The 16,541-nt window shown below is 33.7% G+C and overlaps 1 protein-coding gene across 2 annotated transcripts in view; it reads right to left on the bottom strand.

Moving 5' to 3' along the window:
- The window catches only part of LOC108366427 (feline leukemia virus subgroup C receptor-related protein 2-like), a 79,997-nt gene extending 64,761 nt beyond the window's left edge, over positions 1-15,236 (bottom strand). Inside the window, exon 1 of one of the 2 annotated variants that reach the window (XM_017620844.1) lies at positions 15,120-15,236. The gene's annotated coding sequence lies outside the window, so the exon portion shown is untranslated. The remainder of the gene's footprint in view (positions 1-15,119) is intronic. The other variant, XM_017620845.1, reaches the window with a different exon arrangement.
- Positions 15,237-16,541: the final 1,305 nt, after the last annotated feature.

Raw genomic sequence — 16,541 nt, 5'->3', positions numbered from 1 at the left:
ATTACGACAAAGTTAGAAATCATCAACTTTTACAATACCCAACTTTCAAACTAATAGGACTACAATGTGGCATACATACAAAAATGATTTGCTCGATAGGTGTGACCAATGATGACGTATCCTTAAGAGCATTTTCTGAAAAAAAATATATATATATTTTATCGTTGACTTGGTTGGCGCCTTTTATTTATAATGAAAACAATTGAGATGATATTTAACGTTTACCAGCAACAGCTTTGTTGCAAAACATTTAGAAAAAAAACGCCATTGGCACTTTCGTATGTCATTGCATTACTATCCTTTTTTAAACAATGTAAAGATGAAATAATGTGCCATTCTTTAAAAAGGTATTAAAGTTTAAAAATGAGTTGACTTGGCACCTTTTAATTTTTACCAAATTTCCAAAACGGACTTAATTTACTCCGATCAGAGTAAGATCCAAACGGTACCAGCAAAAGTAAACCACTTGTAAACAACGCTTGCTATGGATATAACAGTATTTGTACCCGTTTTATATTATGTACTCGCACTCGCGGATATACATACATACATACAAATGTATGAATGCAAATGCTGTAAGCGGATTTGTTTGAGTGAGTGTTTGAGATGCATTCATTTAAAAAGTGTCATAAGCAATTTTGAAGTTCCGTCATTCATTTGTATGTATGTAGATAACTTATAAAATGCATTGTAGTGCGTGCCACAATAAATATGTATGTGCACACATATACATATGTGTATGTAAGTACATAAGTATATGTATGTAAATAAAAATACTTTGTACTGTTGTGTATGTAATGTGTATATAATTTGATATGAATATTTTAAAATGCCCGTCTTGAAAATTTCTTTTATTCTGGTGTTGACATTGAACGCCGCTATTCAGCACTTAGGAGCTTAGCTGTTGACTCAAGTCCTGTTGACGAATATCGATATTAAATTAAAAGACGCCATGCCTAAGTCAATTACATATGTACATCCATATCTTCTTAGGTACTTATATATGTATGTATATATATGCACAAAAATATTTGCTTTATATTTCAAGGAGGTACCGCACCGGGGATTATTCGCCTTCTTTTAAGGGGAGATTCGTTTAGTTCCTCCGCCACAAAATGTAGGGCACCTATTTTTGACGACGAAGTTAGTTGTACGGAACACACTTATACCCATTTCGCACTTTGTGACTTGTCGGATGGAGCACGAAACATTGACTCGTTGTTTCCGTGAGTGGCCGTGCACATTTTCCAGTAGAAGTACATATTCGGCATAAGTTTTTCTTTTTGTAAATAATTGCTTTTTTCGCTTTAAAAATTATGTATTTTTCAATGTAAGGATTGAACTTTTTGAGTAATAAAAACAAAGTGAAAAAAGGGGTTAAGTCAATGACAATATCCATTTCAAATAAACATAGAAAATTTAGACGCCGTTGATATATTTTCTACACTTTTTAATACGCTTTAAATATGTACATGGAAAATTCATTTAGCTGAGTTCTTAATGGGGCTCTTATGTACATTGGGGTGGTTCCAAAATGCATGTGAAAAAGTAAATATAGATATTTTATGCTCTCAGCCCCTGGATTGATCTATACCGGAAAAAACCCTACTTTTTTATTTTAAATTCATTAAATATTTAGAGGTCGCTCAAAGCGCTCCAAGTTTTCTATGTATTTTATATGGTTAAATAAACAATTCGGTATTATTTCTTGTAGTTTCCTGAAGAGAACTAGAGTTTTTCAATCGAAGAATGTTGATTTTCAAGAATTTCGATGAAAAGTTGTTTTTACCCAATAAAATATGTATGTACATGGAAAACTTTGAGCGCTTTGAGGGACCTCTAATAATTTATTTATTTCAATATAAAAAAAGGGGTATATTTTTTCGGTATAGAGCAATCCTAGGAGGTGAGAGCATTAAAATTCCGACTTTACTTTGTTTGGGACTAACCGGCGGTCAAAAATGGATGAATGGTGTTTTGTTTTCAATATTTCCAATGTTTTTCAAGCTAAAATTTTTTTCATATTTTTTTATAAAAATACGGTTTATGCCTTAACAAAATCTATATAAATCACACTTTCAAACTTCATACAGAACTTAGAAAAATTCCAAAAGTTTTTATTAAAATTTCGAGCTTTTTAAACAAAATTTCATAGGCCTGTTAACTGCATACCCAGAAAATTTCTAAAAATTCTGGTTAAAATGCTCGAATTAAAAAAAAAAAATTTGTGGAATTTTTCTAAGTTCTGCACGAAACTTGAAAGTGTGATTTATATAGTAGTTTTTTTTTTAAAGCAAAAATCACGTTTTTATAAAAAAAATAACAAACAAATTTTAGCTTGAAAAACATTAGGGGTATTCTCCAAATCTTGCAAAACTGTTGCACGTAGCACGGATTGCATGGAAGTTGGCTATTTTTGTAGTCGACTACGAAATTTCCGACAGGGTAAATAAATATGTACATATACAGGGTAAGTATGTACATATCGTTGTTTAAAATACAAAACCGCGTATCGTCATTCTGCAAAACCGCGCAACTGACATTGGCTGCCTAAAATTGGATTTGCTCACACAAACTCTTGGCTTAATCCTTATCCATTCGGCCTGAAATATACCAGCAAGAAATGCGATCTCGAAATATGAATGTAAAAAATAATTTATGCAACCCCACATACGCGGTTTTGTACTTTAAACGACGATATGTATGTATATGTACACACACGGAAAATTCCAATTCCACCAAATCAAAAAAAATATATTGAAGGACCCCATTTTCGATCGCAACATCATGGAATTTTTCATGTATGTATGTATGTATGTTTTTTTAACCAGAACAAATATAAAAAAACAAATTTTAGCGAAATGATTATTTTTGTTGGTTACATCTTTCTCCACCATCTACTCATAGGTATATGAATACAATTTAAAAAAGGCATATGCCTAATGTACATTAGACTGCTTCAAAATTCACTACTTCACTATTAATAGTTTATACATGGCGTATGAGTAACATTTTTTCCAAGTCATCTATACATAGTATAAAGGAAAGTCGAGATTCTTTGTATGCGGTAATCTCGATAACTACTGAACGGATTGTGACGAGATTTTCTCTAAAACACTCTGTATCGATAGAAGACTGACCTTTTGTACTTAGAATTTTAATAAGGTTGCCACCTGTCTGTTCGTTGGATTACAAAAAAGGAGGTGTCAAATGAAAGCGATGGGTCTCTAGAAAATTGCTAATGTCTTACTTTTTAATAGGGTTGCCACCTGTTAAGAAAATTACTATATTCAATCCTAATAAGCGTAGGAGTCAGTTCTGCACCGTCGCTGTCAAATGAAAAGACTTAGCCTCTAGATATGTAATAATGTATTATTTCTCTGAGTAGGGTTGCCACTTGAACAAAAACTTTAATTTTTAGTAGGGTTGCCACCTATTTAAAATTACTATATTCTATACATAGTATAAAGAAAAGGCGAGATATTTTGACCACGCTACTGAACGGATTTAAAGAAGATTTTTTAAGTATATAATAACCGAAGTACATGACACATATGCATACATTCAGCGCATCCGTGGACGGCTAGTATTTCATAAAAAGAAACTATTACGCATTGTCATTTGGCCATTTACAACTTTATTTAGCAATCAATTTTCTTTGTTGATAGCTTGATGTTGTTGAAAAAGAACAGGCCTTAACACGAATCAAAAGAATTTACAAATTCCCGGTTTAAGTTTGCATTTTTTTTTCATTCACAAACTTAAAATGAAAATATCTTGCGAAAATTACCAAAATAATGATTTTGATATTAGTCTTCCGCCGCCAAAAAATTAATCCCGTTTCATTTTATTAGAATTCGAAACAAAGCGAACTAACAAAGGGGTGTTATCTGATCCGCTGTTTTCACAGCGAATTTGTATCTTTTGTCAAAATGGTGTGTTTGTTGTCGTTTTGCTTTGTACTGATTGATGTGTTGTTGTAATTTTTATTTTTGTTCTGTCAACACCACCTTGCATAAATTCGCCTTGATTTGAAATTAGAAACCCCGATTTTTTTTATAATTTTCCATTTTAAAAAATTTTGTATTGCATAACGTAAGTAATTTAATTTTTAAGAAAAACCAGCGATTCCATCGTTTTCAGCGTTAGATTGTGGTATAGGGACCACATTGTTTTTCTATAAAAAAAAAAAAAATATATATATATATATTTCCTTTTAACCATGAAAAAGTATCTGTGAAGTACAGAAGGAAAGCGTATTGAACGAAAACAAAGAAAATTTTCAGAAAAACCAACCGAAAACTTATCATTTTCAGCACCATTTTCGGTACTTTTCTGTACATACGTTTCTGCCGCACACTTTAGTGGGAAAACGGATCATTAAAGTATCCGGAAATGGGATCGGTAAGCGGAGAAAAATCCGGTTTTCATCGACTTTTTTCCGTTTTCGGAACGGGTTTCGGATTTTTTTTGCTGGCTGGGTACTAACACCAGAAATATGGTTTAAATAAGTAAGTTAGTAAGTTTGCCTTATTCGTATTATAGAACGGTTAGTGCAACAGATACTTTTAGGGCTTCTACTTTTTTATTACTTTGACTGTACTTTATTCATTTGAACTGTGTTAAAATTTTCTTTTAATTTGTTTTAAGTTGTTTTTTAAATTTTTTCATTCTTTTTCTTCTGCTGTGAACAATTGAATTTTATTAAATATAAAAACTTTAGTTAAATGTTTAAAAATTCTTGATATCTACATTCTACAATACTCCGTTCCTATTATAACTGGGACATTCGTACGAAGCTTCGCGAAAGAGATTTCGTGTTACTGGAAGCGAAATGTACTTTTTCTATCTTTTAGTTCTATTAATTCTCTTAGCATGTAGCATTAAAACACACAAATTTAATATGTAAATAAAAAAGGTAATTAATTAACAAGTATTTATGGATGTATGTATATATATATGTATGCCGTCGTTTAAAGGACAAAACCGCGTATCAACAAAATGCAAAACCGCGTATGTGAGGTTGCATAAATTACTTTCTGGAGAGTAAAAACACTCATATTTCAAAATGGTTCTCTTTTTTATAAAGCAATCATAATTCTAACTAGTATATTTCAGGACGAATGTATACGGACTGAGCCAAGAGCTTGTGTGAGCAAATCCAATTTTTGATCAGCAAATGTCAGTTACACGGTTTTGTACTTTAGACGACGATATATATGTAGTTAGTTATTTGTAGGACAAACAAATATAAGATGTAAGTTTTTATTACATATGCAACATATCGTCACCTGAAATGCAAAAAGTTATAACTAATAAAAAATTCAAAATTCACTTTTTGATTTATATGATGGGTTTCATCGAATTACAACTTCCCACATCATTTTATAAAAAAAAAAAATTAAATTATTAAATAGTCACTTTTTCCATTTCATTTACGATGTTGTTACGTCTTTTTGCATTTCAGGTGACCATGTGTATGTACATATGACTACGGTGCGCATCAGTTCTCGTTTAGAAATGGCTTTTTTGAAGCATAATTTTAGGGTACGGGCACATGTTGCAAGGTGCATTCGTTATTCAAAATATTTTTTGATGCATTTCCGAACGTTTTTTTTTTTACTTTGCTTTTATTCCGCTTTAAAAATTTTCAAACTGATTTGACACAGTTTTTAGTAGAATTTCGAATAGCGCTGCATTCGCGGCATACGATTGCGAATGACCCACCGGTGCTGAGCCGTAGAACAATTTTTGGCAAATAAAAGTGCAAGACATAGTTCCGATACTAGCAAGTCAATATATTTGTTAAGTCTCATCCAAAAATTCCTTGTCGTTTAAAGAATAAAGGGAATGCCGCATTATACTAAAGCCAGCCATTCGACATAAGCAACTTTTCCATACGAACACAGATATACAGGTATATGGGAAAAAATTCCATGAGATTTGAATTGCAATAAATCGACTTCTGCAGCAATTATCGTTTCGATCTTTCGTAGGGTGATCTCGCTTGATATCTGTAACACGTGTACATTGTCGTGCAAATCATTCAATCATTTCCACACATTGTATGTACAATACATACTAATTTTTCGAAAATAGTAATTTTTGGATATGGTTTTAAAAGCAAAGAAATTCGAATTATCATAAGCTTGACTCGTCTACGGATAACAAGCTATGCAAGCTTTAGCAGAGTACCTTCCAATGAACGTTTGGTGTTACTGTTAGTAAAACCAAATGGTTTATGGATGGTTGTTAATCCATTGGAATATTTGTTTAATCTACTTAGGTTACCGGATAACTTTGGAACTCGTGAACCGATTTCGATAGTACTAATTTGGTTTGATTCCAATCATTGGATCATGAAGAAATTAACTGTACACCTAAATTTTCATATGAGCACTGAAGTCGGCTGTAGCTTTTGCTTCAAAATTACTTGTTTGTAAACTAATGCTGAATTTCCACCAGACATTAAATGACAAAATTTTTAGTATTGGGCATTAAAAATTACCCGCGCCTTATGTTTCTTATAACAGTCATTATGCTCGTTTCCATATGGCATTTTTTAATTTGCATAAATTTTTTGTCATTTAAATGCCTAGTGGAAATTCGGCAGAACTCAATAGCCAACGTCACATTTCGACGGCTGAGTGGAAAATCGCCCTATCTCTGCTGCAAGTTCGAAAACGCCCTTTCTCAGCAAATGGTGCAAAAACACCCTATCTCAACTGCCGATACATACATTGAATTTATATTGAGGTAGAGCTCACCGAAGTCTGCAGCGTCTGTTCTGTAGATGCGGCTGCAAGCGGTTGTCTGACTTGGAGCAAGCGGCTCGCTGGGTTTAGAATCCGCCACATAAAACCCTCTTCCAGCGAAGAAGAACAATAAAGCCTCGGATGAGACCCTCCCTTTTGATGACCACCGTTTAAAGGACTACGATTTGACTCTTAATGGGGAAAAGGCCTCTGCCCGGCCGGTTGATGTGCTCGTAAGGACAAAAGCTGGCATCACCGACATCCTAGCAATGCGTTGGACGGGGGCAAGGCTTAGTGCCTTCCGCCGTCTACTACTTTTGAAACAGATTTCACCTGTTTGAATTTAGTAAACTTATACAAAAACTATATGAAATATAGAATATGACTGTCAATCGGAAGTAGGGTTGCCAGACTTTTTCTCAAAATTCAGTACTTTGGGCTGTTTCAGCGCTAAAAAATCAGTACATTTCAGTACACAGTACAGTAAGCTTGAAAATTTGATGATAATTTTTCGAAATTCGTTAAATTTTCGCAAGTTTTCCACAAAATTTGGAGCTTTGCTTTATTACTAGTTTAGCTTTATACTCGATTAGTATCTAATTTTCTATATAACTACATAAAATGATAGCCGTTTTCGTTGTTCTGCGAGATAAGCAAAATAAATAAAAGCTTTTAAAGTTAGGGTAAGTGTAGAGCCAGTTCAGGTAAACGTAATATTTTCCTTGCTAATTGATAATAGTTGCAAATTTTTAAGGCAGATATCGCTAATGTGCTGGTATTTATGTTGAATGCATCTATCGGATGCCGCTGATGCAAATTTTGGGGTAGGTAACTTAAATGTGCACTTAAGCACAAAGGCAGCAAAGCAAAATATACTGTATCTACTTCTATTTGGAGACCACTTTTCTGCTATCTGGCCACATTTGTAGCTACTCGTAATAACGCTACTTCAGAGAGAAGTTCTTCAACCCTGGCCGGTTGAAACCAAGTATGTATGGGGTCGCATTTTTACACATACACTTAGCGATTAAAATTGACACTGACAGGATACTAGAAATATTTTCAAAACAACGGAAATCACAAATTTTAGTCTGAAATTTAAAGTATTTTACTATCGAAGTTCTGAACACTTTTATAAAATGATTCTATCCTTCAGTCGAAAAATGTATTAATATTTAATAATGTATCTTGTTATTTTTTTGAAAGATCACGTAGTTTTTATATTACCGGTTGGATACTTGTAGCTCATATATGTACATAGCTTGAACTTTGGGGGTTCACCCATAGACTAAACGTGTCTTTTTAATTTAACCTTATTTGACAAGTTGACCCCCAAGTGGAATAGAGATTGAAAAATCCGTACAAATCAGCACACATTTCCGAAAAATAAAGACATTTACGTACTGAATTGGGAATTGAAAATTTTCAGTAAAGTGATTGAAAATTCAGCACTGTCCTTCCCAAATCAGTACGTCTAGTAACCGTAATCGGAAGATATTTATGAAACCAGTAGTTTGAAAATATCTTTGAATAGGCATGCTACCTTTTCGAAGGTCATACCGATCTAACTAAATATATATGTATATCATACGAGAAGGATTTTTTGTGAAGGTCATTAGATTTACACCGTTCTTACGAATTTCAATAACGAAAGGCCAAGTAAAGACCTTGACCCATAAATAAGATTTTATTTTTTGAAGTTAGAACTTTTTCTAGAACCGACACTAAGTGAGACCGCTCTTCACTCAGAAACGGCTGCACGGAGTTAGATGAAATATGGCAGATAGCTTACAACTCTGACTAACATTTAATGACGTCTGTTTCAAAATTTGGAGAATTATTTGTTTATATGTTCGGCATGGAAACAAAGCAAGGAACGAAAAACTTGTTGGGCACATTCCGCACTTCATGACGTGTTGCCACAGACAAAACCAGATATGCAACGGTACAAACTATAACAATAGAAATGTCACTTATACAAGGAGAAACTCAGAGAACGGAGAGAGAAGAAAGATAACAAATAAAAATAAAAAAATGTCATGAGCAGACTGACAAGCTTGCATGCAATGGGGATGACGTCGACTGTTAAGTCAACTGTGACGACAAAGTCAAAGACAAATGTAGACGCGGCGGAAACGCAACCCATTGAATCGCCAGCCGGTCAAAATAACAGAGCTGCCAGCTTTCATGAGGCATGAAGTGGCATTTTATTGCCGAAAAAGTGCCAAATATAAATATTTAAGTGCAGCAGAAGGTTTCATTTGAGTTGTGTTTAGCGAGCTGCTCTAAGTTACGCCAGGTTAAGACATCTCACAAAATTGTGTTTCACGAGTATTTTTCTTGCTCTAACTTACTCTACTTTTTGTTTCATGAACCCGCGCTAAGTGGAACTATAGCAGCTTAGAGCACGATTTTCAGTGCACCACTTTGCAAGTATTATTGTTTTCAATTTGACACGGTACCGATTCAAATTTTGTTTGCTAATTTTTGATTCTAAAATGAAAGTTTCCGTAGCGTGGTTTGCGAAAACAAAAGTGCAATAGGAAAATGAAATATGTGCATACATAGAGTTGCCAGATTTTTTATGCAGTACGTTAGACCTTTTCATGCTAAAAAAATCTGTACTTTTCAGTACATTTTTTTTTTTCAAAGCAAATTTATGAATGTAAATAACAGATGTTACTTTAAAACGCCAGAGTACTTGTTTTTGGCAATATTTTGGTACCTATATAAATAAAATATATATAGTTCATAAAAAATAAGAGTTATTCATTTTAACATGAGTGTACACATTATTGTACACAAAATCCAATAAATTATTTTATATTTATAACATTTTTGAATAACAAAAATGAGATCATTTCCATCAGAAAGCAAGCTTTATACTCAAGATCCTCTCAGTTGCTCGTCTGAGAGTTGTATTGAAAAAAAAAACAAAATTTCATCTTTGTTAAAATTGTGGAAAAGTACCACTATGTAAGGACTTCATCTATATTTCCTCATGGCTTACATTTTTTTTCAACTACGCAAAATTTTTGAAAATCTAATAATTCTCTAAAAAGAGTATCTAACTCTAATTCTTGTAGACAGAACTTTTTACAATGTCAGCAAATTGAAAAAAACTGTGTGTAAGCAAAAGCCATTCGAATATTCAAATTTGTTCTTATTAAAATTAAAGTTATTTTCGAGACAACTAACAACACTCGTCATATTATCGCAACCGGTACGTAAGGGCCCGACGATATGCCCATAAACAATTGATCTTTTTGTTGTATTAATATCTTGGGCATATCAAACATTATCTGAAACATGTCAACTATACTTAAATTATTTTCTTCTTACTTTTTACAGCACAGTTTAAGGAAGTTCCAACGTTATGTAAAAACCTTAAGAAAATCCTAAAGTATTTTCTTTGAATTGAAAATTCAGTACAAATCAGTACAAATTTTGAAAAATCAGGACATTAGCGTACTGATTGAAGAAATGAATAAAATCAGTACAAGAGTTGAAAAATCAGTACTGTACTGATAAAATCAGTACGTCTGGCAACCGTATACATACATAAATCACTTGTTTCAACGGCCAAAGATGAAAAATTTTGTTTGGTATGAAATACTAGGACACAGAAATTGTTGGACAAAAAAAAAACTTCATGTAATATACTATGCAAATATTTTGAAAATAAATTAATGAAAGAAAAATTACAAATCTTTAAAAAAGTGTTATTTTGCCACACTGTTAAAAAAATCAGTTACTATTCTGAGTTTTTTTTTTTTGTAAAATGGCAGGCCTGTATAAATACATATGTATGTATGCAGGCATTTGATGAGCAGCAGTAAATGCAGCGCCGCAATGCCTTCTCGCGCCTCGTATTTAGTATCGCATTGCATTTCAGAAACTCTCTCCGCTCCTCCTGCGCTCAGTGACACGCTCTTTAGTTCGAACGGCACTACTGGCTTCTTCCAAACCAAGTCAGACCAGTTCGTTCGTGCGCTTGGTGCGTTCGTTTGATATTTGGCTTTTAAACCAAATCGCCGCGTCGCATTTGTTTAGGACGCGATTTTCTACTCTTTTAACATTTGTCAATACATACATATGTATGTGTTTTCAATAAAATAAATATTATTGTAGTGCAGTGATAATTTTACTTCATTTATACTTTTGCATGAACGGATACTTATGAATCAGTTCCGTACTATAAAGTATGGTAAAACATGAAAAAATAAACAATAAGACGCAGTCAAAGTCTGAACGTACGTACATACTTATAAATGTATGTATGTAAGTAAAAATAAATATGTAGTAGTTCATAAATGCAGCCGCAACACTGAAAATTATTGCACTGTAAGTTATGTCAAAAAGCTGTAACTAACTTTAGTGTCGACTTTATTTTAACAACGAATATGCTATAATGGCTATAACTATGTATGTATGTATATTTATTTATTTATTCGTCTATGGAACAGTGGTTTCTTACAGACTAGTTACAAAGTGAATATATACAGGACACTAAAACTATTGATTAAACTAGATACAAGAATCAAAAGAAAGAATACAAAAGATTAATAAATAAATTTCTTGAGTAAGAGAAATCAAGTAAGATAGAATTCGAGATCAAATTAAACTCATTTAAGGCACATAACAAAGGGGCGCATTGCGCGCGTATTCTGTTCTATGGTTCCACAATAGAACGGCAAAATGTTACGCAAGACTCGCTGAGGGATGTTGAAATTTATGCGACCTAAGAGAAAAGGACAATCAACACTGCCATTAATAATATTAAAAACAAAAGTCAGGGAGAGTACAGAACGCCTCGATTCCAAAGACTAAGGCTATCTGCATACTTGTCGTCCAATCATGCACATGCATTTCAAAGGAGATCTGCACACTTGTCGTTATCGGCTAGTTATCGGCAAATCGTAGAAGATGCAGAAACGGATAAGTACGGCACTGTCGTTTGCTAATCGTTGTGCACGCATTGTTTGTTTACATTTTATGGGGAAAAATTAGTGCAAATGTTAATATTTGCATTAAAATTGCATAAAAATTAGTATTTTTTGCATTAAATCTGTAGAAATTATTAAAAAGTGGATAATTGCATTTAAATTCAATAAATGTGAGCGTTTTAACTATAAAATATGACGAAATTGTAAAAAGTCTCTGTGTGCATGCACAACACACATTTCAGGAAAAAAAAGAAGAGATATTACTGAAAAATGATGTCTAGAATTGCACAGTTTTTTTTTTTAATTTGCAAGTTTTTGTAAATATTTCGCGAAAATATCAACCAGAAAAACAGAAAATACCATCTCCAAGTGAATTTTTAGACGCCAAATGAATTGAAATATCACGACCGAGTGTGCGAAAGTGTAGTCGTCATGTAATCGTTGCATCATGAATGTGACGATGAAGCAACTATGATTGGACGACCAATGTGCGGAAAGCCTTAAGGTTAATTAAAAGCATACGACTACTTTACGGTGGTAAAAAAAAGTTGAAGGACCACAATACGAAGTTAAGAAAAACCTTTTGGACACGTTCTGATCTAGTTATGAAAGTTTTGTGGAATGGCCTCCAAATAAATAAATAATAAATAAATAAATATTCCAAACTGAGACGAACAAAAGCTGAGTATAGTAATTTGAGAGTATAGGGATCAGAGAATTTTACACAGTTTCGCCTCACGAAAGCCAAAACAGAGAACGATTGTATAATTCGTTGATAAATCACTATGAATTTTTGCAAAAGTTACTTTAAAGCACTTTTTAATATTTAAAGAAAGGCGAGATTTTTTGCAACAAAGATTAAGATTATTAAAATCAGCCTGGGGCATAGTAGCACCGCTTTCGTTTTTGATCAAAAATTAGCGAAAGAAAAACATGAGCTAATGTCATTTATGAATAATATAAAAAGTAAAGGACCTAAAATACATCCCTGGGGCACCCCAGAGGAGGCAATGAATGCATCTGACGAAATGTCATCTATCGAGACAGCACAGCGCCTGTTGATCAAGTAGGATTTGATCCACTTCAAAAAAAAAAACAGAAATGAAACCAAGATATGCTAACTTATTAACTAAAATCGAATTAGAGACTCTATCAAAAGCTTTACAAAAGTCCGTATAAATACAGTCAACCTGCAATCCAGCAGAAAAAGACGTCACACAGTATTCACAAATACAGCTAGGCTAGACACAGAAGATCTATTGGAAACAAAGCCATGTTGGTTGGGCAGGATTAAACTTTTAGTGATAAAATACATTTTTTCTTTGACTATAGATTCAGTCGGCCGCTGTGGTGTAGTGGTAAGCAGTGCGCGCTTTCACTCATCAGCACCTGGGTTCAAGCCCTGGTCAAAGCAACATCGCAAAAAAATATAGAAAAAAGGTTTTTTCTTAACGGCGGTCGTCCCTTGGCAGGCAATGGCAAACCTCTGAGTGTATTTCTGCCATGAAAAACAGCTTCTCATAAAAATACAATCGCCGTTCGGAGTCGGCGTAAAACTGTAGGTCCCTCCGCTTTGTGTGAAAACATCAAGGCACACGCCACAAATCGGAGGAGAAGCTCGGCCAAACACTAACATATGTGTAAGCGCCAATCTATTATTATTATAGATTCAAAAGGCTTCCATACAGTTGATAGTTTAGAAATGGGCCTGTAATTGCCAACATTATTTTTATTCCCACTCTTAAATATAGGGTTAATAGAAATAATTTTCCATTCCTCGATAAAGACGCCCGACGCAAGAAACAAATTAAAAATACGATGTAAAGGTAGAATTCGACTGCATCTTCAAAAAAAGTTGTGGTTTTTCCGCCCGTATTACATAGGTAATTTATTATATTTGAAGACGTCCAACAAAATATTTCGGCAAAATATGAAGATTTACGTGAGCTGGACCGATTTTTTTTATGAATAAAAATTTAATAAAAATGGATGAAAACATTGGAAAACGTGTGAAAATAATAAAAATTACTACAATCAACACTCAATTAACATTGTGCCGTCCCCGCAAGGCGGTAAAAATATAAATAAATTTAAATCAACCGAAAAACGTTGGCGGTAAAAATGCTGCCGCCGCAATTATGAGCCATTCCACATGCCTTTGTGAGTTTTAATTTTGACAGCGGCTTGGGTGAAATAACACAAACGGCAATAACGCAAATTTGGGTTATTTCCCAATTGAATGTGAAATAACACAAATCTGCATTATTTCATTTCTCCTTGAGCAATAAGACCAACTTTTAAACTTAACAATTGAGTAATAAAGCAAAATAGTGCACATATAAATGTAGGTAGGTAGGTAGTCACCCAGATACATTTGACAAAAAGTAGTATCTACATGAACAAGTTAAATGGACGGATTTGTATGTATATAATTTTGAAAGTGCCCAACGTCTTATATGAAATTTTCCTATAAAGTTTGACTTAAAAGCAGCCGAATGTCAGAAAATAAAGTGAGAAAGTTGTCTTATTACTTAACCTGTTTATTGCGCCATGGTTCCATGAAAATATTTTAAGGTTTTCCAGCAATGTTTTCAACAAATTAAAAAGCATGCAGATAAAAATCATACAAAAGCGCTATATACCAATAAAAAAACGCCAAAAAAATGTTCAAGAAAAATTGATTGAGTCAAATTTTCTTAAACAAAACGAAGTTCTTAAAAAATTTTAGTTGAGTGGCCAGCGGTTTGAATATTTTGGTTAAAGCTTGAACAATAATAATAATAATAATAATAATAATAATAATAATAATAGATTGGCGCTTACACATATGTTAGTGTTTGGCCGAGCTTCTCCTCCGATTTGTGGCGACTCCGACCGGCGATTGTATTTTCAGAGAAGCTGGTTTTCTATTTTTTTTTTGCGATGTTGCTTTGACCAGGGCTTGAACCCAAGCGCTGCGGAGTGGAAGCGCGCACTGCTTACCACTACACCACAGCGACCGCTTGAACAATACTTTTTATAAAAAAATAACAAAAAAACCGTACATTTCAAGTTAAATAAAAAGTTCCTTATTACAAAATTGTAATTTTTTAAATGAAATAACTAAAAAGAAATAATAGAAGGCTTTTTTCATCAGTGGCAACCCTGTTCAAATATGTATGTATGTCTATGTATGTTTGTATCAGCATTGTGATGCGCTTTTCTGGCTTTCTTTTCCGGCAGGCCGTTTTCACCCATAGCTGTACAAACAATTGCGTGTATTTTTGAGACACCACACAGTTCGACATTTGGTTATCGACACTCTGATACAAGCTGAGCGCCGATTTGCACGCCAGCGACGCGTCGCGACGGTTTAAGTAATGATCGCGACAGTATACTCGTATGTATGTATGTATGTATGTAATTGATAGCCACTCACCACATAAAATCCATATGTACATACATCACCTTTATAGTTCCACGGTACCCTCCTTTCTTTCTTGTTTTAGTCTTAGACACAACCAACAAACTAAGGCCACTGTTTTTACCTTTGTGAAGATTCGCCATTTACGTGTGTCATTCCACGACTGCTATTGACTCTGAGCACCTTTCCAACAAACCAACAACTCGTGCGTTGCTCTGAAAATAGCGCAGAGCTTCACCAACTCAGCGCTTTAAGTTGATGGCAGCCATGCGCTCCCTGCAAATTCTCAATCGCGGCTCGTCTCTGGCTACGACTCCCAGCTTCAGGTCGATCATTTGTCAAACAAAACATTTATTCGCGTTTATACCTTCGTGGACAACAAATGTTTGCATCGGCGGCTAGTTCTGTTTAAAGTTTTTGCAGTACGGGTGGACGACGTGGAAATACGATCGCCGCTTACAGTGCAGTGCATACCTTTGTACATATTTCCCATTGAAAACTGTAACAACACAAACATACATATAGTATATATGTATATCTCTAATTAAATGTATGTTTAATGTTTATAAAGATTTATTGTAAAATTCTTCGTCGCCGCATTTGGTGGCTAAACAACGGCAAATCGGATGATATAAACTACGACGACAGTGCATTTATGTAGGAATATGCAAATACATATTTACATAGTGAGGCGGAAATATCAAAACTGTTCTAAGGGTTGTGTTGACCGTGGAATCTAAAATGTTTGTGCTAACTACTTCTCTCTCAAAAGAATTTTAAAAGAAAATTTTTACAAAAATAACTCATCTACATATGCTTGTGTAAATACACATACATACATACCTGTGACATCCATGTGTGATGTATAAATATCCATGCGTACATTTTGAAATCCACGTGTTTACGAGGAGTTTGAGTTTGCTGTCGTCCAATATGAGCGGTAAGTTAAAGCCTTGCACACCTGTCGCCACACCCTGCACAACGGAAATAAGTAAATAGTACAATTGTAGCTTCAGTAGTTCTTTTGTATGTAGGTACATACATACAGTGGTCGAAAAAATTAAACCCCCCCCACATTTCGACAAGTTTTAACATATTATTTTTGTTGTTATTTAATTGTGGTTAAAAAAAAAAATCTACAAACTTTCGTAAAAATTTCGAGCTTTTTTAATTAGATTTCCTAGAAATATTCTGAGTATGCAGTTCTAGTAGAATAAAGTGCAGGTTTTAAATGGCCGGCACCACTATACAAGTAAAAAGGTCGCCAAAACCATCATCATATAATTAAAAAAGCTAGAAATTTTTAAGAAAGTTTGTTGAATATTTTTTTTTTTTTAATATTGCACAGGCTTGAAACTTGAATCTATACTGGTTTTCTTAATGAATGGACTATCTATATATATAAAATTCAAATTATGTATGTACCTATAGACACAC

This window comes from Rhagoletis zephyria, unplaced genomic scaffold, assembly GCF_001687245.7.
Source record: "Rhagoletis zephyria isolate East Lansing unplaced genomic scaffold, Rhagoletis_zephyria_1.1 Rzeph_scaffold_02266, whole genome shotgun sequence".
Classification (NCBI taxonomy): domain Eukaryota; kingdom Metazoa; phylum Arthropoda; class Insecta; order Diptera; family Tephritidae; genus Rhagoletis; species Rhagoletis zephyria.
Note: the sequence above shows the minus strand (reverse complement) of the source record. Positions and strands in the feature narration are given on the sequence as shown.